The sequence below is a fragment of the Neofelis nebulosa genome, chromosome 4 (assembly GCF_028018385.1).
Source record: "Neofelis nebulosa isolate mNeoNeb1 chromosome 4, mNeoNeb1.pri, whole genome shotgun sequence".
NCBI classification, from domain to species: Eukaryota; Metazoa; Chordata; class Mammalia; order Carnivora; family Felidae; genus Neofelis; species Neofelis nebulosa.
Genome location: NC_080785.1, coordinates 101,173,539 through 101,199,071, shown reverse-complemented (window position 1 = coordinate 101,199,071; position 25,533 = coordinate 101,173,539). Strand labels below are relative to the sequence as shown.

General features: G+C 38.2%; 1 long non-coding RNA gene across 2 annotated transcripts; it reads right to left on the bottom strand.

The window, feature by feature from the left end:
* Positions 1-1,504: 1,504 nt before the first annotated feature.
* On the bottom strand, positions 1,505-25,459 carry LOC131509628 (uncharacterized). 2 transcript variants are annotated; one of them, XR_009260620.1, is made up of 4 exons: positions 25,349-25,459; positions 14,074-15,331; positions 4,729-5,115; positions 1,505-1,810 (listed from the first exon to the last, which is right to left on the bottom strand). It is a non-coding gene; the product is annotated as an uncharacterized LOC131509628 (long non-coding RNA). The 2 variants fall into 2 exon arrangements; XR_009260619.1 differs by lacking the exon at positions 25,349-25,459 and having other exon boundaries at positions 1,538-1,810; positions 14,074-15,653.
* Positions 25,460-25,533: the final 74 nt, after the last annotated feature.

Here is a 25,533-nt window from a genome sequence, read left to right as displayed (position 1 = left end):
CTTTCAATATGGCCTAATGTATCCTGGATTTAGTGTATCCTTCCATATGAAAAAAATTCCAGATGTTTATTGCCTTTACATAAACACACACACACACACACACACACAAGTAAACTTCAAGTTCTCTAAGTTCTCTAGGTAAACTTTGTCCACAGATGCACAGAGTCATGTAGAAGAATGTTCTATATGGATAAACATACATGAAAACAAGTGTTTGGAAGATGGACTGGAATTACGCACAGTGAACACACACAAAAAAATGGGTGGCAATGAAACAAGGTCAATGCAACATGTTAGGAAACAATGAAGAATAATTCATAATGTAATAAAAGGAGGAACATTATATAAAATAATAATTCAATGATACAGTGCATTGTGGGGTAAAATCACCTCCTGATTTTATGCTGTAACCACTACGCTCCTGATTTCCTTCTCTAACCACACCTAAAAAACAAAGAAGATTTAATTTGTCTAGATGTTTTGATTCTGACAAATCTAAAATTAAAAAAAAAAATAGATATGCCAGACTTTACATTTCATGCATGTTAGATACAATTCCAAAAATATTTTCAAATTAATATTATATAGTGTTGTTTACAGCAAAAATGCTCTATAAAATATAACAACGCATCAATATAACTGAGAAGAATTAAAACGTGAGAGGGTGATTAAAACGCATGCGCAAAGACTGATGGGTAGGAAAACAAGGACATTAGCATTTAGGGCCTTTCAGTATTTCAGCTGTCTGTTTTAACAATATGCAAATATATAGCAGTAATTTTACCATTTTTCTCAAAGGAAAACGGTCCTACTTTGTATTCTTAATAAACACAAACTCATTTTCTCTTACCCTTGAAACAAGAGTGTGCTAATCTCAGTCATCATCATTATCATCATAATAATCCTTTTACATTCGTGTGGAGTCTACAGGGTGCACTCGGTTGAGAGAAGGTGTGCTTGTAGAGAAGTGTGAAATTAGAGAGCATTAAAAACACATGACTAATACCCTTAAGCATTTCTTTCCTGGATTAGATAAAACAGAAGCAAACGTGTCAATATCATATAGCTGCTTTCTGCACAGTCTATAATGAAGTTTTCGTACTCCTTCCTCCCCTACCTATTCCAGGGTCCTCCACCCCCACCCCCCCACCCCCCCACCCCCCGTACTCAGTGAAACCAAACACGGATCAAAGTTCTAAGTTGCTCGACCTGCCATGAGTTACCGGAGAAATGACAAAAATCGCAAAACTGAGGTAACCTCAGAAAAGGTCTCTCTAGGATTGCTCATCCTGGAGTCCAGAAAATGAGGGTCACTTTTGTGTCATGAGCACTTCCTGGGACTCTGGTGTGCTGAGCCCATTACGCAGGCCATCTCATGTAACTCTGGCTCCCACAGCAGCCATTAGATACTGTTACTACTGTCATTTCCATTTTTTTTTTATGAAACTAAAGTTTAGACAAGTTAAGTACAATTGATCTGGTCATATAACTGGTAACTAGTAACTACCAAGGTCAAAAGGACACTTGTCTATCTGCCTCCAGAGTAAACACTCTAAATTTTTACACCAAAATGAAGAACATGATGAGCGATGAAATTACTTATCAATGTAAGCCATATCAGAAGCCAGCGGTATAATAGTTTTTATTACAAAGGATGTGGTTTATTGGCCGCAATGTAATAAACAGAATGTAATAAACTCTAAGTCCATCATCTGCTACAATGCTCATTAATTATTATATTGGTTATGCATAAATATCTTCAATGAAGCAAATGAGAAACTCAGGAAAGCCAATTCTCCACAATATTTTCCTGAAAATAGAAACAGAAATAACTCTTATTCTATAAGGGAAACAGTACCCTGATACAAAAACAATGCAGAGATATTACAACAAAAGTATAGATCAATATTTCCTATGAACATAGCTTTAAAATCGTTCAAAAAATATTAGCAAATTGAAACTAACAACACATAAAAAGAATTATACAGCACAACCAAGTTGGATTTTTCCAGATATTCAAATCTGGTTCAAAATTTGAATATCAATTAATGTAATTCATCATATCAACAGACTAGAGAAAACCCATATGACCATATCAATAGATGGAGAAAAAATATTTGACAGGCGTTAACAGCCATTAATGATGAAAACTCTCAGTAAACTAGGAATGGATGGGACCTTCTTCAATTTGATAAAGAATATCTATACAAAAACTACATCTAACATCATACTTAATGCAGAGAAACTACATGCTTTTCTTACAAGTTCGGGAACCGCTCTGTAAAAGAAATTGCTAAGAGAATTAAAACAACCCACGGACAGGGAGAAAATATTTCCAAGACACACATCTAAAAGATTTGTATCCACAGGAGTACTGATGCATAGGGGCACTTGTACCCCAATGTTTATAGCAGCACTCTCAACAATAGCCAAATTATGGAAAGAGCCTAAATGTCCATCAACTGATGAATGGATAAAGAAATTGTGGTTTATATACACAATGGAATACTACGTGGCAATGAGAAAAAATGAAATATGGCCTTTTGTAGCAACGTGGATGGAACTGGAGAGTGTGATGCTAAGTGAAATAAGCCATACAGAGAAAGACAGATACCATATGGTTTCACTCTTATGTGGATCCTGAGAAACGTAACAGAAACCCATGGGGGAGGGGAAGGGAAAAAAAAAAAAAAGAGGTTAGAGTGGGAGAGAGCCAAAGCATAAGAGACTGTTAAAAACTGAGAACAAACTGAGGGTTGATGGGGGGTGGGAGGGAGGGTAGGGTGGGTGATGGGTATTGAGGAGGGCACCTTTTGGGATGAGCACTGGGTGTTGTATGGAAACCAATTTGACAGTAAATTTCATATATTAAAAAATAAATAAATAAATAAATAAATAAAAAAAAGATTTGTATCCAAAATAATCAAAAAACATTTACAGGTCAGCATTAGGGAAACAAAGCAAACATGAAAAACTGGGCAAAAGATATTAACATGTTCCAGGGGTGCCTAGGTGTCTCAGTCCGTTGAGTGTCCGACTTCAGCTCAGGTCTATGATCTGGTGTTCATGGGTTCAAACCCTACGCTGACAGCTCGGAGCCTGGAGCCTGCTTCAGATTCTGTGTCTCCCTCTCTCGCTGCCCCTCCCCTGCTCCCGCTTTGTTTCTCTCTGTCTCTCAAAAAATAAAATAAAACGTTAAAAAAATTTTTAAAAGATTTAACATATTCCTTACCAAATATAAGTGGATGGAAAATAAGCGTATGGAAAACTGTTCAACATCATCTGTCATTAGGATATTACAAACTAAACTAAAATATCACTACATGCCTATCGGAATGGCTAGAAGCCAAAATACTGACAACACCAAATTCCAGCAAGGAATGTGGAGCAGGAGAACTCTGATTCACTGCTGACAGAAATATGAAACGGTACAGATATTTTAGAAAGCACTTTGGCAGTTTCTTACAATTCTAAACTTAGTCTTATCATACGACCCCACACATCATTCCTAAGTATTTAGCCAAATGAATTAAAAATATACGTTTATATATTTTATATGTTTGTATATTGTGTATAAAACATGTCTATTAATATTTATAGCTGCTATATTTGCCGTTGCCAAAAAGTGGAAGCAGCTAAAATTCCCTTTGATGGGTAAATGAATAAACAAACTGGGTTGTATTCATACAATGGAATGTTATTCAGTGATAAAAAGAAATGAGCTCTCATGCCATGACAAAACATGGAAGGACCTTAAATGTGCATTGCTATGGGAAAGCAGCTAGTGTGAAAGGGTTGCATATGGTATGATTCTAATTATATGACATTCTAGAAAAGACTAACTGTGAAGACAGTAAAAAGCTATTGACAGGAGGGACAGTAGGAAGGATGAAGAGAAGAAACCTTGGGGATTTTTAGGGGAGGGAAACTGTTCTATATGATATTGTAATGGTGGATACATGACATTACACATTTCTAGACACCCACAGTGTAACACAAAGAATGAAACTTAATGAAATGGATTTTAGTTAAAAAATGATGTATAGAGGGGCGGCTGGGTGGCTCAGTCGGTTAAGCATCTGCCTTCGGCTCAGGTCATGATCTCACAGTCCGTGAGTTCGAGCCTCACGTCAGGCTCTGCGCTGACAACTCAGAGCCTGGAGCCTGCTTCGGATTCTGTGACTTCCTCTCTCTCTGCCCCTCTCCAGCGGTCTCTCTCTCTCTCTCAAAAGTAAAACAAACATTAAAAAATTTAAAAAAATAATGTATAAAAATATGTGAAGGGTATTAAGAGTACACTTTCCATGATGACCACTGAGTAATGTACAGAATTGTTGAATCACTATATTATACACCTGAAATTAACATAACACTGTATATTAATTATACTGGAATTTAAGGATAATAAAAATAAATTAATTAAAAGAAAAAAGAATAATGTATAAATATCAGTTCATCAGTTATAATAAATTAACCACACTAATGTGAGATATTAAGAATAGGGGAACTTTGTGGGGGTGAGAAGGGTCATACGGGAACTTCATGCTCAATTTTTCTACAAAATTAACACAGCTGCAAAAATTAAAAAAAATACTAAAAGTGAAGAACTCATATTATGACATGATTAGTTAATTTTCTGAAAGCCATGTAGCAAGTTAGGGGAACACTACAATGCTGTGTTCCCACCTGGTCTGTTAACCAAGGGCTAATAGCTAAGTACGAGCTTACTCAGGTTAAAGAGCTCCACGTTCCTCCACATTCTTGCTGCTTACTCTCACCAGTTCTTGGGGCCCATTCTTCTCTGGCTTTTCAGGGCAAAGCATCGCATGGTACTTCAATGATCCATGTTCATATATCGGAAGACTAGATCCCTGCTTGGTACAAGCACATAACATCAATCTTTTCAATTCCAGAATCCTCTATTGCTTTCACTAATTTTCCTACTGTACTAGAACTACTTCTCAAGGATATACAGTTGTGAGAGGACTCAGCCACTTGTCAGTATAATCTATTTGCTTGTTCCAATTTCCATGTATTGCTGGATCTTATATGCTTATTTCCATGCTTGGGTCCACTGTCTGGAATTCCAAAGTATCCTGAAAATGTATAATTACCCTGAAAAAAATAGATTTATATTTATTTACATATAAATAAAATATATTTATATACAGTATATATAAATTTATATATAGTATTTATAAAGTATCCTGAAAATGTATGACTATCCTGAAAATATATATATATAATATAATATATATAATAGAATAATATATAATATATAAAAATAGATTTATATTTATTTACATATAAATTTAATATATATTTATATGTAAATAAATATATTAATATATATTTATATGTAAATAAATATATTTATATATAAATAAATATATTTATATATATGATTTATATATAATTTTATATATAATATATTTATATATAAATTTAATATATATTTATATATAAATATTTATTTTATATTTAAAAAACTAATAATAAATATTAAATAAATTTATTTATATATAAATATATATAAATATATATTTAACTTATATATAAACTATATAATTTATATTTAATTTATATAATATATATATTATATATATATATATATAATATATATATATAATATATAATATATATATTATATATATATAATACATAAAGACTAGGAGCTGGTATAAGCTGGGGACAGCGGAAGGACTCCAGGACACCCAGTGCAGGTCCCACTGGGGATGTCAGCATGGAGGATACAACAAGTTCCACAAACCCTGCCCCCGCAAACAGTGTCCTCTGTCCTCTCTGACATCTTGGCCTTCTAGTTTGCAACTGGTCTGGCCTGTTGGTTCCCTGAGCTCAAAAAGTAAGAAGGGTTCCAAGAGAATTGCCTAACACATGATCATTTTATTCATTTCCCTAGTTATTGAGTTCCTCATAGAGTCTGGGGTTCTAGAGGGGTCACCTCTTGCAACAGCCATCCTAACACTTAGTGTTAGAGCTTCTAGGTCCATCCTTCCCTTACCTCTGTGCACCAGGCTGCCTGCCATTTGCACAGTGCTATTTATCTGGGTCTGGATCTGGGCTCCAAAGTGGGCTATACTGTTTATAAATATTTGGGTCCTCATTATAAGCCAGTTGCTTTTTATAATTCAGCTCTGCTCCCTTACATGACCTCTGAACTGGCTTCTCTTGGGGATTGGGGCCTTGGGGCTGGATTTGTCCATAGATGAGCACGAGCCTCAGTGTCAGCTGCCACTTGGGAAAGAGCTGGAAGCAGGAGTCAAGTCCCCAAGTTCCTCAGATCCCACACACCCTGCTCATTGGCTACATGGTTCTGGTCCCAGGATCCCAGGAGATGGCTCTTCCTGGGAATTCTCAATCCATGGAAGTCGGTGGACACTAGTGGAGGAAGTTTGGGCCTGGGCTGGGAATGCAGCACCCTCTCCTGACCCTCAGGTCCAGAGCTCACCCTGGGCTCGAGGGGCCTTCTCAGCACTGTTGGCTTGCTGAAAGGAGATAAGGGCACTAAGGACCTCGTAGTGCTGCTTTCCCCGAAAATTGTGTGGCTTTTATAACTTTCTAAATAAAAGTACAGAGAATAAAACTAGAGTTCAATTTTTGGTATGTGTTCAATTTTTTATTTTAATAAAAGTAGGCTATGCACAACGCATGCAGTGTTCGCGTCTGAACTAATACAAGAGGCAATTGCCAATGGCTACAGTGATTTGAGGTTCAGTCTTTACATTCAGCAAGGTTTTTTTTAATTTATTTTCTTAATGTTTATTTATTTTTGAGAGAGAAAGAGACAGAGTGTGAGTGGGGGAGGGGCAGAGAGAGAAGGAGACACAGAAACTGAAGCAGGCTCCAGGCTCCGAGCTGTCAGCACAGAGCCCGATGCAGGGCTCAAACCCACTAACTGCCAAATCATTACCTGAGCCAATGTTGGTTGTTCAGCAAACTGAGCCACACTACCCAGGCTCCCATACATTCAGCAAGTTTAAATCCATTCTTATGTGTTTTTTGACACCTTATTTGCGAACAGAAAATACTACTTGCTGATAAATTGTTAAGATCCACTCAATTTAATTAATATTTGAGAGGCACTAAAACTCCCATCTCTCTCTTTCTATACACACACACACACACACACACACACACACACGTTCACACAAACAAACACACATACACACACATGAAGATAGAAAATGATAGGTATTAGATGAGAGGCTGATAGAAACACATTATTGCTGTGTTGCCACTCTTGATATGGTTTTCCTATTTTTATAGATTTAGCATATTGTTAGTTTCAGGTAGCGCCAAGTAGTAGAAAAAAAAATTGGGGTGGAGAAGGTAAGAGCAAGTAGAACTTCCCCTCCACTCCCCAGAACACCTCCAAAGGTCATGCAATGTACAAGTGACACAACATGGACATTCACAGGGAAACTTAATAGTTGAATCATGTGTCTTGAATCATGATATTGGGGAAACTTACAGGACACACAATTGGATAAGAGAAGATTTTAGGATGTTAAGGACCTGTGACACCATGTTGGAAACACTTACACTGAAGATTAGAGAAGAGGAACGTGGCACTCTTTGAAACACAAGGTTTCACTGGGGAAAGAGAACTTGGAATGATCCCTAAATATGATAAAGAAGTAAGTTTTAACAATGTGGACTACCAAAATGTAAGAACTTTGATGTAAACCCAATAGACAATTGAAGTTTTAATTTAGAAAAACAGCTGTTTATAAAAAGTAAATCTTCATCAGATTTGCACAATAATGACTGAATATTGTCAACTGCCCTTAACATCAGTCCATAAATTAGGAGGACGCTGGAAAATGTTCAAACGGAATTTGTTGTGGAAAACAGTGTTTGAATTTAGGGAAAAGGAAATTATCAGATGGTGAGGATTTGGACTTCCCTGTGTTTTTGTTTTCACTGCTAATCTTTACTGATATTCTCAGAGAATAAAGTTATAGAAGTTGAAATTCAAATACATAACCAAAAACAAAAATTTTAAAGGAAGATATTTAATATGCATTGAATCATTATTACTTTTCAATTACTTTTGTGTCATACAAATTCCAAGGTACAACAAATATGTGAAAATTGAGTAGATGAATAATATCTATCCATACTGTTAGCATGAGAAAACTCACATAGGATGTAATAATATGTGATGATAATTTTACTGAACAAATCTGAATGTTGAGAAATATTAACATCTGCAGTTATATTGACGGATGTATCCTGGAGGTGATATTATATTCTCTGACTGCTGTTCACATGGTTTCATAAACACATATATCCCTGAAAACTTGGAAATAAGAAAAAATAAGATTTCCTTCTGATAATTGAATGACAGAACATGCAAATAATTGAATCATAAATATTTACATTTAGCTTACGAAGACAGAGTAGTTTAGAGGCCAGAGCAAAACCAGTGTATAATCTAACTGACAAGGTAGAGGAATAATATGTCAGTTAGAGGTGAGAATATTGTCAGCTTGGAAAACAAAGAACAATTGAAATAGACGCAACTCAGAAAAACACCTTCTTGGGAAGATGTTGCTCTTAAAAATCAGACACCAATATTCCCTCTCCTTCAATATCCATGTTGAGTATACCATGATATCTGATTTTGTTAATATGATGTTATACATCTATAAACCATGTAAAAATAGTCTTTTTAGCAAGCTCAGGACTGATTGTCTCTCTGCGTACTGTATTTCCAAGGAGAGGATATATTCGCCAGGTCACTATAAAGATGGTTACCTGCCAATCTTTTCAACTTTTAATTGAAAAGCTCATCGATTGACAGAAGTTTATATCGTTTTATTTAATGGAATTTCAACATCATGAATCACGGATTCACTGGAATGCAGTGAATTCACTTACTATATTTTAGAAGACCACAAGACAAGTAGCCCAGATAATATTACTCCTGGTAACTCACCTAAAACATTGTTTCTAAATTTCTACAAAACCCATTGCGTATATCTGATGGATAGTTTGGATTGGCAGGCCATGGTACACAATAGAATGGAGAATTGTTCCAAAGCAATTGAATCCAAATCCATGTAATTTCACGAGGAAAGGGCATTAATCAACTGAATTGACTATAGAATATATTTCGTCAAGTTCTAATAAAATCACTACAATATCAGATGCAACATGAAACACACAGTCCATCATCCATTCAAGTTCACTAATATAAAATCCCACACAGAGCTGTAGATATGATCAATAATGCCTGCAGAGCCTGGGATGAAGAATATTAAATCTAATGTTATTCTCTAGATTACATGTCTTGATGACATACTTGGGAAATGTGTTTTATTTAATATTAATAATTCCCTCAAATATTTGCTCTTTCAGGGACATATTACTTTTGCAGTTTTATCAGACTATTCAGGGAGAAAAATATATTAAGATTAAAGATATGCTGGAAGTAATAACATTTTCATAAATCTGATTTATAAATCTCATAAAACCTGGAAATACACCCTTAGTTTTTGCCATATCATTTATAGATAGCGATGTTATTTTGAATGAAAATTGTATAGTCTCATTCATCCCTAATGTTGTTGTTGTTGTTGTTGTTGTTGTTGTTGTTTTTAATCAACCGTTTTGAGTAGTAAAATTTTATGTTTCTAGATGGCTCCATTAGTATCTAATGTGCCTCTGAAAATCTATTTCAAATATTAGGGTTTGGCATTTTCTGAAATTCACTTGTGCCTTTTAAACGTTGAAACTTAAAACTATACATGTTTCTGTAGAACGACACCAAATCCGAGAGAAGAAAATGGTGAACAGTAGAGTTGAAGATTTTGTCATTGTTCAGAAATCAGTCTTGATGTTTCTTACTGCTCAAGGCCCTTTGCTGGATACGTGAGACATCCCACACAAGCGTTCTGAACCTGAGCTATCGCCTTATGTGGACCACTTGGTATGAACACAGTCCGTACCCACCAGTGTGCTGTAAATCCCATTGGCCAATGACCTCATGGAGGTGCTGATTTTGTGCTTTTCATAAACTAACCTTCATTAGGAATGATACGCTTGGGGCGCCTGGGTGGCTCAGTCGGTTGAGCGTCCGGGGTCGGCTCAGGTCATGATCTCGCCGTCCGTGAGTTCTAGCCCGGCGTCGGGCTCTGTGCTGACAGCTCAGAGCCTGGAGCCTGTTTCAGATTCTGTGTCTCCCTCTCTCCGACCCTCCCCCGTTCATGCTCTGTCTCTCCCTGTCTCAAAAATAAATAAAACGTTAAAAAACATTTAAGAAAGAAAGAATGATACCTTGCCATGTATTGTTATAGGGCCCGGGGATGCAAAGTGACTAAGAGAGACTAATTCTCTTCTCTCAGAGAACGGAGAGTTTGGTGGCACAGATTGTCATGCCTTAACACAAAAACAAGGACAAAAGCAGAGCTTGTCAACAATAAAGACAAACATACTAAGAATAAAATCAGGGCAAAATTCTATTTTCTTCCTAGACATAAACAAGCAGAAACAATAAACATACAAAAAGGCCCCCATGAACTGGTAAAAAGGGAATATTCTGAGACTAAAATATCATCCACGGGATCAAAAATACCATGTCCAACTTAAAACATAGAAATAAGGCAAAAAAAAAAAAAAAAGCAGATTAGCTTCTATATAAAGGAAATCTGTGAAATAAAAAGTATCCTCTCTGTAATAAACAAAATTCAAACTGTGCAAGAAGAACATAAAGTTTTGAAGATAAGTAATGAATCTCTTCCTCATGTAAGAAAGAAATTATCGGAGTAAAGAATGGATTATTAGAAAGAGTAGAAGTAGCAAGATAAATACGAGAAATAGGTATTCTCTGAAGGCTCTAGATTTTCAAATTAACTCACCTAATAGCTCCACCAGTAGTGAGTAAAACCCAAACCTACGAAATTTCAAACTTACCCCAAAGAGAGGTTTCAGACGTACTCGGGCATAAATCAACAAATACAGTTTAAAATCAGAAGAGTTTCAGATTTTTATTTTAAAACCCTAGATGATTAAATATAATGAAACATATACAGTTTTGTGTAGAGCATGTTATTACTAAATAATTCTATATACTCTAGGAATGAAAAAAAAGTAAGAGAAAAAAACTATATATCTAATGCTCTTAGAAAAGAAGTCGGCTCGGGGCGCCTGGGTGGCGCAGTCGGTTAAGCGTCCGACTTCAGCCAGGTCACGATCTCGCGGTCCGTGAGTTCGAGCCCCGCGTCAGGCTCTGGGCTGATGGCTCGGAGCCTGGAGCCTGTTTCAGATTCTGTGTCTCCCTCTCTCTCTGCCCCTCCCCCGTTCATGCTCTGTCTCTCTCTGTCCCAAAAATAAAAAAAAATAAAAAAAAAAAATAAAAAAAAAAGTCGGCTCACATACCCACATATTTCTGTATCTGAACTAGCTGCCTGATGAGCCAACTGGAACTCACAACTAGAGATGTAATCAGTCAGGAAACACATCAGGAAACAGAATGTGGTTCAATCCAAGCAAATATGTAACACACTTTCATAACAGTGTAAAAGTCACAAATAACCTAATATTCATAAACTAATATGTGACCGTAACATTGCAATATAGATTTAAAAGCTAAATTATACTTTTTAAGTGAGTATCATGGAAGAAAGGAGGGAGAAGGCAAAAGCAAATTAAAATTTTATTTTGTGCGTGTGAAGTTCACAGATACTACACGCTAGTAACTAGAGAGAAATAGTTGGACGTATGACATAAAGAGCAGGTGGAATAAAGCCACAACATAGTGGATTCAAATCATAGGAAAAGAGAATGAAGGACAAGTGGAAGTTCTCGTCTAGGAGATGTCTGACAGGCCTGTAGCTTAAATGCAGAAGACACCACAGGAAAAGGATACCAGCACCGTTTTCCTCATGTGGCCATCTGTGGGCTACACCTGCATATAAGTACATGCTGTGTGTAGATTAGTCTCCTATTTAAGAAGTCATTATAGGGGCGCCTGGGTGGCTCAGTCGGCGAAGCATCCGACTTTGGCTCAGGTCATGATCTCACGGTCCGTGAGTTCGAGCCCCGCGTCGGGTTCTGTGCTGACAGCTCAGAGCCTGGAGCCTGCTTCAGATTCTGTGTCTCCCCCACTCTCAGCCCCTCCCCTATTCGTGCTCTGTCTCTCTCTGTCTCTCAAAAATAAATAAATGTAAAAAAAAAAATTAAAAAAAAGAAGTCATTATATACACTTGGACCATGCAAGAACATGGCAAAAAGTAATAATAATAGGTAAAGTTCTTAGATCTGCAACATTTGCATTCAGGATGGCATAAATAAGATGACTGAGAAAGTCAGCAGAAGTTTCTTTTTTTTTAATGTTTATTCATTTTTGAGAGAGAGAGACAGAGGGAAAGAGAGAAAGAGACAGGGTGTGAGAAGGGGAAGGGCAGAGAGAGAGGGACACAATCCCAAGCAGGCTCAAGGCCCTGCACTGTCAGCACAGAGTCCAACATGGGACTCAAACTCATGAAATGTGAGATCATGACCTGAACCGAAGTCAGATGCTTAATTCACTGAGTCACCCAGGTGCCCCGATGCTTATTTATTTTTGAGAGAGAGACAAAGTGTAGGCAGGAGAAGGGTAGAGAGAGAGGGAGACACAGAATCCGAAGCAGGCTCCAGGCTCTGAGCTGTCAGCACAGAGCGCGATGCGGGGCTCGAACCCACGAACCATGAGACAGTGACCTGAGGCAAAGTCAGATGCTTCACCCACTGAACCACCCAGGAACCCCAGCAGAAGCTTTCTCAAGCATGGTATGCACCTCTGGAACTTAGGGCCACCGCTGAACCATGTGTCCCCTAGCTGTCCTCTAAATTAATACCTCTGCACCTATGATCTGATTAATCCTAAAGTTAGCAAATGGCTCAATGTTCAATCACGAGATGTGTATGTGAGTCTGACCTTCAGGGTATAATTAAGGCCTGTTCTGCATCCAACTATCCAAAAATAAATAAATAAATAAATAAATAAATAAATAAATAAAGGAAGGAAGAGAAAAGAAAAAGCAAATGCAATGAAATGCAGAACGATTTAAAAGCCACACATGGATATCCTAATATATAAATTTTGCTATTAGCAGAAAGCAGAACTTCTCCTACTAAAAAGCATGGTGTCAGTTGTCGTCCACAAATAATGTAAGAGCATATAAAGGTGTCTAATATAAAATTAAGGAAGAAAACACTCATACATAATTGAGCAAAAAAATGTATTATAAGACTTCTGAACATTCTGGTGCTGGGATTATAAAAAATTATATGTTATTTTCTAATATGAAAGATTTTATGTATATATATTATATATGTAAAGATTACAGCTATATGTATGATTATATATATGTATGTATTACATATATTATATATATAACTCTTTGTTAAAAAAATATCCTTGTCAAGACTAGTAGGCTCTAATATGGCAACCATCCCCAGTGAGATTCACTGACTTGTTCAAACTAGAATCTCCTTATGACCTTTTCTGGTGAGTCCTATTCAGTCTAGACAGCCCCCAATCCATTCTAGACAACTCCAGTTCCATTCTGCAGGTCGTCAGATGGCTGTAGCAAACGAAAGACAATTACTATATACCCACGGATCTTCAGGTATCAATCTTGAGAAGAATGATGTTTTAGGAGGAATGTCACAAGAAATATATGCAAGGTGGTATTTTTTTTTTCACTGTAACTTCATACAACCCTTGAAAATCTATCAGTGAAAGCAGGACAGTGCGTAAGGCTTAGTACCTTAAGATAGGAGCTCTTTTCACTAGAACTTCTCATGTTTCAAATTAAGCACTACAGACCAGCTAGAATGTATATTATTCTCGCTGCTCTGGCTTCGTCAAGTGGCCATGGCTAGAGTCTGCTCCTCCCTTCATCCAGCCCCCGGCCGGCATACAAAGGAGTATGCTCAGATTTCACAAAAACCGTGTGGATCTGTCAGGCCATTGACATCACAGTTGTCTCCACTAACATCCCTCCACGTTAGCTGAGTGAGGAGAAATCATCAGAGCTCAATTAAGATTTTCTAGGTATTTACCTGGTGCAGGCTGGGCTGATTTTTTTGTATGGTAGCAATCTCCAGAAAAAGTTGCATTCAGTTTCCCACCACTCTTTGATTTCATCTTGCTGTATAATGTTTGACTGTTCTCCTCACCAGAAGATACAGCCACACCTTTTCTCTCCCAGGCCCAGCAGCAAGAGGTAAGACGGAGTTAAGGAAAGAGTTCACACCCAGCCAAAAGCAGTAGGTGGGGGTGGGATTTGGGTAGTGGATATCTTAATCTGACCAAAGTTTAAATAAGGTCCAATAAACCCTGTGATTTCAGACAAGTTACTGAAACATTTTGGGGTCAATCTCCTTATCAATGAAATGCAATAGAAGTATAGCAGCCTCAGTTAATGACCTGTCCATATTCCCTTGAATGACCCGAAGAGTCATCTCAGAAGTTGATGTATATGCCTCTGTGTTTCTCAAAGAACTTTCTCTGACTTGCAAAGCTGCTCAGCCTTTCTGCAGGGCAGGCTGAAAGTGGCCCAAAAGTTAATGCACCAGGAACAGATCTCAAACAATGAGAGATAGTTATTGGTAAGTGAATAACTCCACTTACTGTTGAGGCTCCTCAAGTGGCCTCTCAGTAGGGTTCAACACCAAGTGCCCATGGAGATAACGCTCCGTGCTGCATGACCGACCCACGTTCCAACCATCCTTGTCTTTCTCCTCTGTTTCCTGAGGGCTTCCTGGGATCACCTGTTGTATCAACTACTACAGCTAAGTCTTTTCCCAGGGCTTGCACGGGAAAGGGGGGGATCAAAACTAATATACCAGAGAGTAAACCTAGTGTTCCCGAGGACCCAATAGATGGCGCTCATATAAACTGTGCAGCTCAGAGCTTGATTCAGAATAGGATTTTAATGAACACTGCTTTCCTTCATCCTTACCTACAACTTTACCCACACTGTACGTTGGATACCCTTGTTTTCCTGCCAGAGTTTAAAACCAAATGAAAACAAACAAAGCAAAAACAAAAACAAATGAGTCAAGAAGATGGCGACTAAAAAGTGAGCTCGATTACTGTTAGAGTTGCTGTAATCGTGGTTTAGGTCTGTAGCCACAGATAATTCTCAAAACGGAAACCTAGAATTAGGCCCACTTACCCATCTTATCATAGAGAGAAAATGGAAGGCCTTCAATCCAGGGCTCAAGTTTGGTGAATCCAAATGTCGACTATTGCGGGAGAACAAGAGGGGCAAGGGTATGTCTTCCCAATTCTTCCTCAACAAAAGCTTCCTGCCTCCTGCAGTGGGGGAAAAGGATGAAAGAATGAGAGAGATGTATTAGAGTTGTCTGCATAAACATATCTAAAAGGGAGAGAGAGAGAAAGGGAGAGAGAGAGAGAGAAGGAGGGAGGGACTTATGAGAAATGGGTTCCATTCATGTGATTATGTAGGCTAAGAAATCCCATAGAGTGTGTTCGGCAAGCTCGTGGCCCAGGAAAGCTGGTGGTGTAATTTAGTCTGATCCCAAAGACCTGAGGAGCAGGAAAGCTGATATGTAAATCCCAAACTGAGGACAGAAAAGATAGGGTGAGATGCTTCAGCTCAAACAGTATGAGACAGGAATAAAAGGGGTACATTCTACCTTCCTCTGCTTTTTGTGCTATTTAGGCCCTTGGATTGGAAGACAGCCACCCACACTAGGGGAGCAATCAACCAATTCAAATATAATCTTATCCAGAAATGCTCTCTCAGACACACCCAGAAATAATGTTTAGTCTGAGCACTCCAAGGCTTGTCAAGTTGACACATAAAATTTACCAGCACAAGGGAGAAAAGAGATTAAAAACGTAACTCTAAAGAATCTCAAAACCTGAAATCCAAATACCGTTTTGTTCAGGTCTATTTTGCAACACTCATGAGCAGTGTAGGGCCCAAATGAACCTCCAAGACTGTTGTATTCAAGCCCGAATATTCACTGCTTTCTATTTCCCATCCCAAATTATGTTTAGACATATTTTCTGACATTAGCAATTCAGGATTGAGATTGCACGATAATATAAAGGTACCCCAGTGAAAATGCTAACAACATGGAACTCGTCCAAATTTAAATATAAACTTTCTTGTTATCAATTTTTAAAGAAAACATAAAAATTAAAAAAATAAATGTCCTTTAAGTTAGGTTGAAGTTCAAATATATAAAATGAAAAGAGAATTAAGTTCAATACCAAATGACCCGTCTGTACGGGTCATAAAGATGTTAAATCCTCCTCAATTCCTTAATCTCATTCTTAGCTAAACACATCTTTATTGCTTGGGTGGAGGAAGAGTTTCCTTCACAGTTGGCCTGGGCTGTTTCTCACAAGGTTCAGTATATAGTTTCTCCAAAATATATCCGTTGGGAATTTTTACTTTGAAGGGGTTGTTCTGTATGGTACCAGGTTGTTCTATACGTGATCTCGTGCATTTGTCAAAATCCTTAGAACTGCATACTGCAAAGAATGAACTCTACCGTAGGCAACTTCAAACATCAACCAGAAGGGGGGAGTCCGAGAATGGAATGCGGACTGTGTCAAAGGAGCCTAACCGCATTATAAGTGTTCAGCACAATTTCACCGGCTATAGTGGGGAGAGAAGGAGCTGACCCTTTGTAACTTGGAAAAACAGTGTTTTAGCTAAACATGGTAAGCCTAAAGATGGAAAGAGCTGTGTGTAAACACCTTACTCTAGTTGGTAAATGTGTTTCTCTCCAAGGTACAGGTTAGCAATTCTGAAAACTACTTTCTATGGGACACTACAATACTAAGATTGAACAAATAAGTAAATACACTGCAGTTAATGGGAGCCAGATCTCTCACTGTCAAGGAAAGAGGTTTTCAATAAGCAAGAGGCAAAGTTAGAATAAACCCTGTGGTGCTAGATTAGAGCAGAAGGTGTTAATATTAACGCACATTTATTTTAATAGAGATGGAGGTATGGTACATGTATAGATAAATACATTTTGAAGGTAGGTAGGTAGATACCTTCCTTTGAAGGTAGGTAGATAGATAGGTGTTGACAAATGCTGATATATAGACAGGCAGACAGATGCGTAAGATAATCAGTCATGTGTATATACATGGCTTAGTACATATTCCATCGAACATGTAAATCCAAGTACTGCTACCTCTGTCCACCGACAGGGCCTAGAAACGGTGACACCCCAGAAGCAATGAGCCCCACCAGTGTCCACATTTATTCTCAAAGTACTGATTTCCCACAAAAGAAATCGGATCTCCTTTCATACATGATTGATTCTGGGGCATCGGATGGTTCCCTGCCGGGTCAGGAAAATCACAAGATGGAGCAGATTGTCTTGTTGTGCCAGATAATAATGAAAGGCTTCAAAGGTAATAAATAGAAGATGGGGTCTGGTCAAAAGGAGCCAATGTGAAAGACCTCCCAACGATCAAAGGTGGGCGATTTATACAATAAAAGAAATAATGATAGTGTTGTGTTGAATAAAAAAGCATCCTTGAGTTCAGGTTAATTTAAGTAAATGATTAAATAAATGAATAAATGGAAGGCAGGGGATAATATTCTTATAGAAATATTCCAAGTAATATAGAGGAATAGGAAGAATAGAAAATCATCATTATGGGGAGCCACCTGTGTGGCTCATCCAGTTAAGCATCCGACTTCGGTTCAGGTCATGGTCTCACGGTTCGGTGTATGAGTTTGAGCCCCGCATCTGGATCACAGCTGTCAGCGCAGAGCCTGCTTTGGATCCTCTGTCCCCCTCTCCTCTCTGCCCCTTCCCCGCTCACCCTGTCTCTCAAAAATAAATGAACATTAAAAAAAAAAAGAAAAGAAAACCTCAGTTCAAATTTGGAAATAAAAATAAACCGCACTAAGAAAGGAAAATACTTTAAGAAATATATTTAATACCACATCTCTTAAGGAGATTCACATCTTATTTTTTAAAGCTAAAAATTACCACAACATTGGCCCTACACTAAAGACAGGGAGAAAATATGTCAACGCCCATTGCTGAAAGCAGGAATCCAAGGACAGATTCTGTTCCCTGAATATTATCCATGGTGCTGTCATCGACCATTGTCATATCTAAACAGCATGAGTTCAGAGTAAGCCCCTCTTCATTTGTTCCTTGACTCTGAATGTAGCTAGTTTAAATAGTTACCCGGGTCTAGGTTATAACAAGTTAAGGGTACAACCTAAGAACGATTTGTACTGAATGCAAAGCCCAAAGCACTGCATTTTTAAAGATATAAAATGTTGCTGTACTCATCGACGTCTAAAAAGCTCTAGGCAATATTCTGCCTCAATTTCATCTGCAATATGAAAGCCGGTTGCACTTGTGTGGTTGAAGGTCAAACTACAGCAGCTGTGCTTTAGGGTCACTGCTATTTGGCTAAGGGACCCACAGCTCCATACCCCCACCTGTGTAAAAATAGCCGCTCACATTTGGACAAAGCCGCTATAAAGTGCAGTGACCTGCCAAGGCCAAAAATCACATGTGCCCTAAAATTTCAAAGTCCTGCTGAGCTGCGATGGCTAAAACCCAATAGCAAAAGGGTAAAAATGAATTAGGGGCCTGATACAGGTTGCTGCAAATCACCAAGAGCAAAAGTCCTTGTGGCCTTGCCCTGCCAGAAGCTGTAATCAGCAACTGTTGTTTTCCTTAAAAAATTCTACTCAGTCTTTGCATCAATCTTGGTCTGACTGAGAGACAGAAACCACACAGTGGATAGAACACAAGGTTAACATAAAGAATTATTAAACACCAGTGATGAAAAGTAGTTACAGGATATAAAGAAACTCCATGGCATTCTAGGGCTGAGGGACTATCTAGAGTGGACAAACCTGGAAAAGAGGCCACTGCCCAATGCTTGTTAGGGAAGGTGTGTTGAACCCAGTGGTTTAGGGAAATCTGTAGATTTGCCCAGGCTGGAGCTAGACTACAAGTCACTGAGTGATGCAGAAGTAGCCCTCCAGAGTTCAGGACCTGCCCTCAGGTGACCAGCAACTGATGATATGGGGGGTGGAGACAGTGTGGGGCTGGAAAGGAAACTGGCTGTTTAGTGTGAACAGGTATAGCAGTGCAGAAGAAGCCTTCAGGGCACTGGTTTCCATGTAGAGAAGGCTGCGGGAAAGGTGTCACCAGACTAGGACAAGGGCTCAAGGGGAGAAGAGCAGTTCTTTCCCCCTTCAATGTCTTTTCTGCACCTTTTACTGAGAAAGCTAATGTTGTGCTCACGTAGAGGAGAAACGCCCATTATGGCAGAACATATATTGGAATAGTTGATAAGCGGCAGACACTTCTAAAGGTTTCCGTTACAGTGTTGCAGCCCCGAACACTACCACTGGGTTGACAGGACATTGAACAAACTCCTCTGTGGAATCTGTTTATTCTCAAATTAGCTAACATACAGTGTAGTCTTGGCTTCAGGAGTAGATTTCAGTGGTTCATCACTTACATGTAACACCCAGTGCTCATTCCAACAAGTGCCCTCCTTCATGCCCACCCCCCAACAACCCTCAGTTTGTGCTCTGTATTTAAGAGCCTCTTATGGTTTGTCTGTTTTTATCTTATTTTCCCTACCCTTCCCCTAGGGTCATCCGTTAAGCTTCTCAAATTGCACATATGAGTGAAATCATAGATTTGTTTTTCTCTCACTTATTTCACTTAGCCTAATACCTTCCAGTTCCATCCACATTGTTGCAAATGGCAAGACTTCATTCTTTTTCATCACCGAGTAGTATTCCATTGTATATATGTGTGTATGTGTGTGTGTATACACACACACACACACATATATATATATATATATATATATATATACGCACACACACATATAGTACATCTTAATCCATAAATCATTTGATGGAAATTTGGGCCCTTTCCATAATTTGGCTATTGTTGATAGTGCTGCCATAAACATTGAGGTGCATGTGCCCCCTTTGAATCAGCACTCCTGTATCCTTCGATAAATTCCTAGTATTGCAATTGCTGGGTCCTAGGGCCATTCTATTCTTAATTTTTGGAGGAACCTCCACACCATTTTCCAGAGTAGTTGCACCAGTTTGCATTCCCACCCACAGTGTAAAGGATTCCCCTTTCTCCGCATTCTCTCCAACATCTGTTTTTTCCTGAGTTGTTAATTTTAGCCACTCTGACCTTCGTGAGGTGGTATCTCGGTGTGCTTTTGATTTGTATCTCCCTGATAATGAGTGAGGCTGAGCATTGTTTCATGTGTCTGTTGGCCATTTGGATGTCTTCTTTGGAAAAGTGTCTATTCATGTCTTCTGCTCATTTCTTCGCTGGATTATTTGTTTTTAAGGTGTTGAGTTTGGTGGTTCTTTATAGATTCTTGATACTAACCCTTTATCCAACATGTCATTTGCAAATATTTTCTCCCATTCCGTCAGTTGCCTTCTAGTTTTATTGACTGGTTTTTTTGCTGTGCAGAAGCTTTTTATCTTCATGCGGCCCCAGTAGTTCATTTCAGCTTTTATTTACCTTGCTTTCAGAGACATGTCAGATAAGAAGTTGTTACAGCCAAGGTCAAAGAGGTTGCTACCTATTTTCTCCTACAGAATTCTGATCCTATGTTGTCTCACATTTAGGTCTTTCATCCATTTTGAATTAATTTTTGTGTATGGTGTAAGAAAGTGGTCCAGTTTCATTCTTCTGCATGTTGCTGTCCAGTTCTCCTAGCCCCATTTGTTAAAGAGACTGTCTTTTTTCCACTGGACACTCTTACCTGCTTTGTCAAAGAGCAGTTGGCCATATATTTGTGGGTCCATTTCTGGGTTCTCTATTCTATTCCATTGATCTATGTGTCTGTTTTTGTGCCATTACCATACTGTCTTGATGATTACAGCTTTGTGATACAAATTAAAGTCTGAGATTGTGATGCCTTCAGTTTTGGTTTTCTTTCTCAGAATTACTTTGGATATTCGGGCTCTTTTGTGGTTCCATACACATTTTAGGATTATTTGTTCTAGCTCTGCAAAGAATACTGGTGGTATTTTGGTAGGGGTTACATTGAACGTGTAGATTTCTTTGGGTAGTAGCGACATTTTAACAATATTTGTTCTTCAAATCCATGAACATGGAATGTTTTCCCATTTTTTGTGTGCCGTCTTCAATTTTCTTCATAAGGTTTCTGTAGTTTTCAGCATACAGATCTTTTTTTTCTGTTAAAGAATTACTTTATTAATACAAAACATACACAGAAACTTATTAAGTGGTGAGAAATTTAAATATCTAAGTAACAGCAAATAGGTGGCAATTCAGGGTTTACAGAACACATGGAGACTGCAACAGATTAGACTCCCATGGTTTAGAGGGCATCTTCAGAGGTGAACAGGGCCCCTGGTGTAACAGCTTTTCAGGTTCCCTGTCCTCAAGAATCATGAGAGGCAGTTCATTAAAGGGGAGGTGTACAATCCCTTCTTTCAGAGGTAGCTCTTCCATTTTACCTCCTGACTGCATTCTTTTCTTCATTCTTTGAGATTTGCTCCATTCCTGGTTTCTATGTCTTTATGCTCTGTGTTGACATCTTCAGGTTTCAAGGCACTGCTTTCAGAAAAGCTCAGGTTATTGCAGATGATTAGGAGTTACTCAGAGAAAAAAAAATATGACTCACTTCATGAATTTTTATAGAAATTTGAGGGGCACCTGGGTAGCTCAGTCGACTGAACTCCAACTCTTGGTTTTAATTATGATCCCAGAGTTGGGGGATTGAGCCCGTTGTCAGGCTCCGTGCTGAGTGTGGAGCCTGCTTAAGATTCTCTTTCTCTCCACCGCCCCCCCCCGCCTCTCTCCATGTCTCATGCTTTCTGTCTCTCTTTTTCTCTAAAATAAAACAAAAAATAGATCGAAATTGGATTGCATTTATTTTATTTTTCAAATTAGTTGCTTTAGCCTTCATGTATGATATACCAACAGGAAGCTCAATGCTGTAGCATTAACTTAAGCCACATGCATTACCCAAAGACCTCAAGAATTTACTCACTCTGAAGACAGATGATGATCAGCAAAACCTAAGAAGTAGAACTGTGCTTTAATAATTCTAGCAATACTGCTGTTTCAGGCACTTAAAAAAAAAATCAATCCTTTGTGATTCAATTCTGAGGGTGTATTTACACTGGAAACACTAGTGCCCAAGATTGGATCCCATACTCCCCACCATTTTCCCATTTCTCCACGTGGATGCTCTTTTTGATTGTGCTCAAAACATTCTTCCCCAAATCCAACAATCTTACCATCACTTCTGGATGTGGAATGGACTTCAGAATCATGTATTTATTTATTTATTTATTTATTTATTTATTTATGTATAATTTTTTAAGATGTTTATTTATTATTGAGAGACACAGAGCGTGAGCAGGGGAGGGGTAGATAGAGGGGGAGACATAGAATCTGAAGGAGGCTCCAGGCTCTGAGCTGTCAGCACAGAGCCCGACATGGGGCTCGAACTCACGGACCGTGAGATCATGACCTGAGCCAAAGTCAGTTGCTTAACCAACTGAACTACCCAGGTGCCCCAAGGATCATTTATATGCTATATATAAACCCAGATCTCCAATAGGTTGAGTCAAGTCTCTTACCTTTGTTATCCTTGCCTTTTTAGTAAACACCCTCCTGACACTCTAAATCCACAAGTCCCTGGACTGTATCAACTATCAACTCTCTAAACTCGGAACATATGAGTATATGGATATGTATATCTCAGAATATCCTACCCATCTTAGTTCATTCTCTACTTCTATTCTTCCTTCTTAGTTTATAATATTACTTGTGATGTGGGTTCATCATGCCATTTAAGAATATTCACTTCAGTTATAAAGAACAAGTAAATCAAGTAGAATGGATGAAATCAATGAAGTTTATAACCATTTGAAGGTAAATAAACAACTAGCTGGTGAGACATGTTACACAGATAAAGAGTGCATATGTGTGTTAAAATAGACAAGAAGGTGAATGAAGGGACCAATTAAGTGACAAATACTCCCAAGGCACCAACTCTTCATGGAAGTCTTTGCATCCATAAATTAGCCACCAATGGGTGATGCTCAAAATGGTCCCCAGGGTTCTCTGTCCAAGACGTACTTGTAAAAATCATAGCTGCTTGACAGATTTTTAACAAGTGATAGCTGCTGCCATATGTTCCTGTTCCTGTATCTCTTCAATAAAACAAGGATGTATTGAGGTGGCATGCTAGTTCTTGAACCACCACACCTGTCCATAAGGAAGGCTGATACATCAGAGAGAAAAGAGGGGATATATGCCATTAAGTATTATAATATGCACACACTCTTTAGTTTACATGAGGAATTATTAAAAATTATAGTTATTTGCCTTTATAAATAACTAAATGATAATGATAATTTTACCAAGATTAAAGTGGTTGTCCAGAGAGACACCTCTGCTTCTTCCAGAGAGACACTGGGGTCAGAGAGTATGATCGTTCCACCTTGCTCACAGCCTATCTTAACTTGTAATCTTCCTCTTTATCCCTCTGCCTCTAGTTTTATGTTTTATTCTCATTCAGAAAACCATATATTCAGAGCTCTTTAATTTTTGCCTGAGCCTTTCTACTGTGTCTCCTGAAACTCTTTGTCTGGTGGTCTATCTATAGACCATAAGAGCACTCGGTCCACTTCCTGTTTGTGCGTGTCCAGATCACTCCAAAACTTCCCCCTTTACTGTGTCTTCCTTATTAGCTAAGATCTATTTTTCTCCTTAAACGCTAAACCCACGCATCTTCCCTTGAACGAGCCCCACCCTTTTCCACTTGTCTTGTGACATTTAGTAATGCTTTTGACATCCTATAGACCTTGTACAATAATTCATTATGTGAATTGTACATCAGTCATTTTATGCACACACACACACACACACACACACACACAGACTTTAACATTATATCAGTACAAATCAGGAATCAGTATGAGTCAGGAATATTTAAGCAATTGAAAGATAATTTGAGCCAGGGCTTAACCACTTTTTTACGTTTCCTTAGTGGTAAATGAGATTTTAGTAATTTAAACTTATTCAAGGGTAGATGTTTTAAAATGACTGCAATGATGACCTTCTTGCAAACATAAATGCCTTAAAATTAGCTTTAGTGCTTTAGTAATTGTAAACTCTGAATTCTGACATCTTCTTTCTTTTGTTCAATCATTACTATGAGGCTGTAAGCTTCCCAGGGGTGTATCTACAAGACACAGTGCTCCTCTCTTTCCATTTCCAATGTTTATCTGTTCAAATAGGCTAATTTAAGGAGAACTACATCGAGCCACTGAGATTCTGGATGAATACTTACAAGGCCTGATCTACAGATCAATAGCATGCCAATAATTTTAAATTGCTTTAAGCCATAATTCCTAATATTTACTTTACTATGTCCTTCTGAGATACGACTTTGTAAGGCATATTCAGAAAATTTTTAATGCATTTTACTTACTCTCTGTGCGAATCAGAGAAAATAGTATCATATACAGACATGAAAAGAACGACAGTGAATCAATGGATTCTATAGACAAATGTTAAGTCAAGAGATGAACTGTGCTTATATTATGATCTTTTAATTTCAATTTTACCACAAGGACTGCTGTAACTGTAGGTATTGGCGGTGAAGCTGCTACACTTTCTGCTATACTTGCTGAGGGAACACAGGTAGAACACTCCTTATTGTCTAGCTGAAATACTATATTTCAGGATATACAGGGAAGACATAATGTGTCATGTTCATTCATTCCAGCTACACATCTCTGACAGACATTCTATTCCTAAGAGAGTCAGAAATAGTCCTGACATCCATGGAGCTTACAGACTCGAAGACTTTCCTGCAGAAAAATATCTTTGTGATATTTTTATTTTCTAACGGTAAGAGTAAGTTCATGTTCTTTGTAAATTCAGTCACGATGTGCAATACTATAAAAGGAAAAAAAAGAAAAAAAGTAAGAATCTCCACTAACTGATCCTCCGTAGAAAAACACTCTTCCGTAACTGGTAAATATATCATCACATAAATACAACTCTCAATCATCAGCCATATGTTAATTTTTTTCCCTACTATGTGTGTGCCTCATCCTGTCTTAGGGAATGATGATAAAATGATGAAGAATAAAGGAGAGATTTTCCACTCAGGATGTGTAGAATCCAGTGGAGCAGACAGATGTGTATCAAGTGATAGCATGCTGTGTTAAGGGACAGTATTGATAAGAATATAATGGGGAGATTGGTGATTTATGAAAGCGTCTAATGTGGGAATTTGATGTAATGTGAGGAACAGATAAGTACTTACTTAGTTTTTGAAGAAGGAAAATTGCCTGAGATCTGAAGGGTTGAATAGGTGATCTCTATTGAGATCCTAGATCTCTGCTGAGGCAGGGGGCACATCGTGTAGAGAAAGAACAGAAAGTTGGAGTTGTTGCATGTAGACGGAAACAGGAGATACGTTGTGCAATGAGTCTGGAGCTCTGGAAAGGA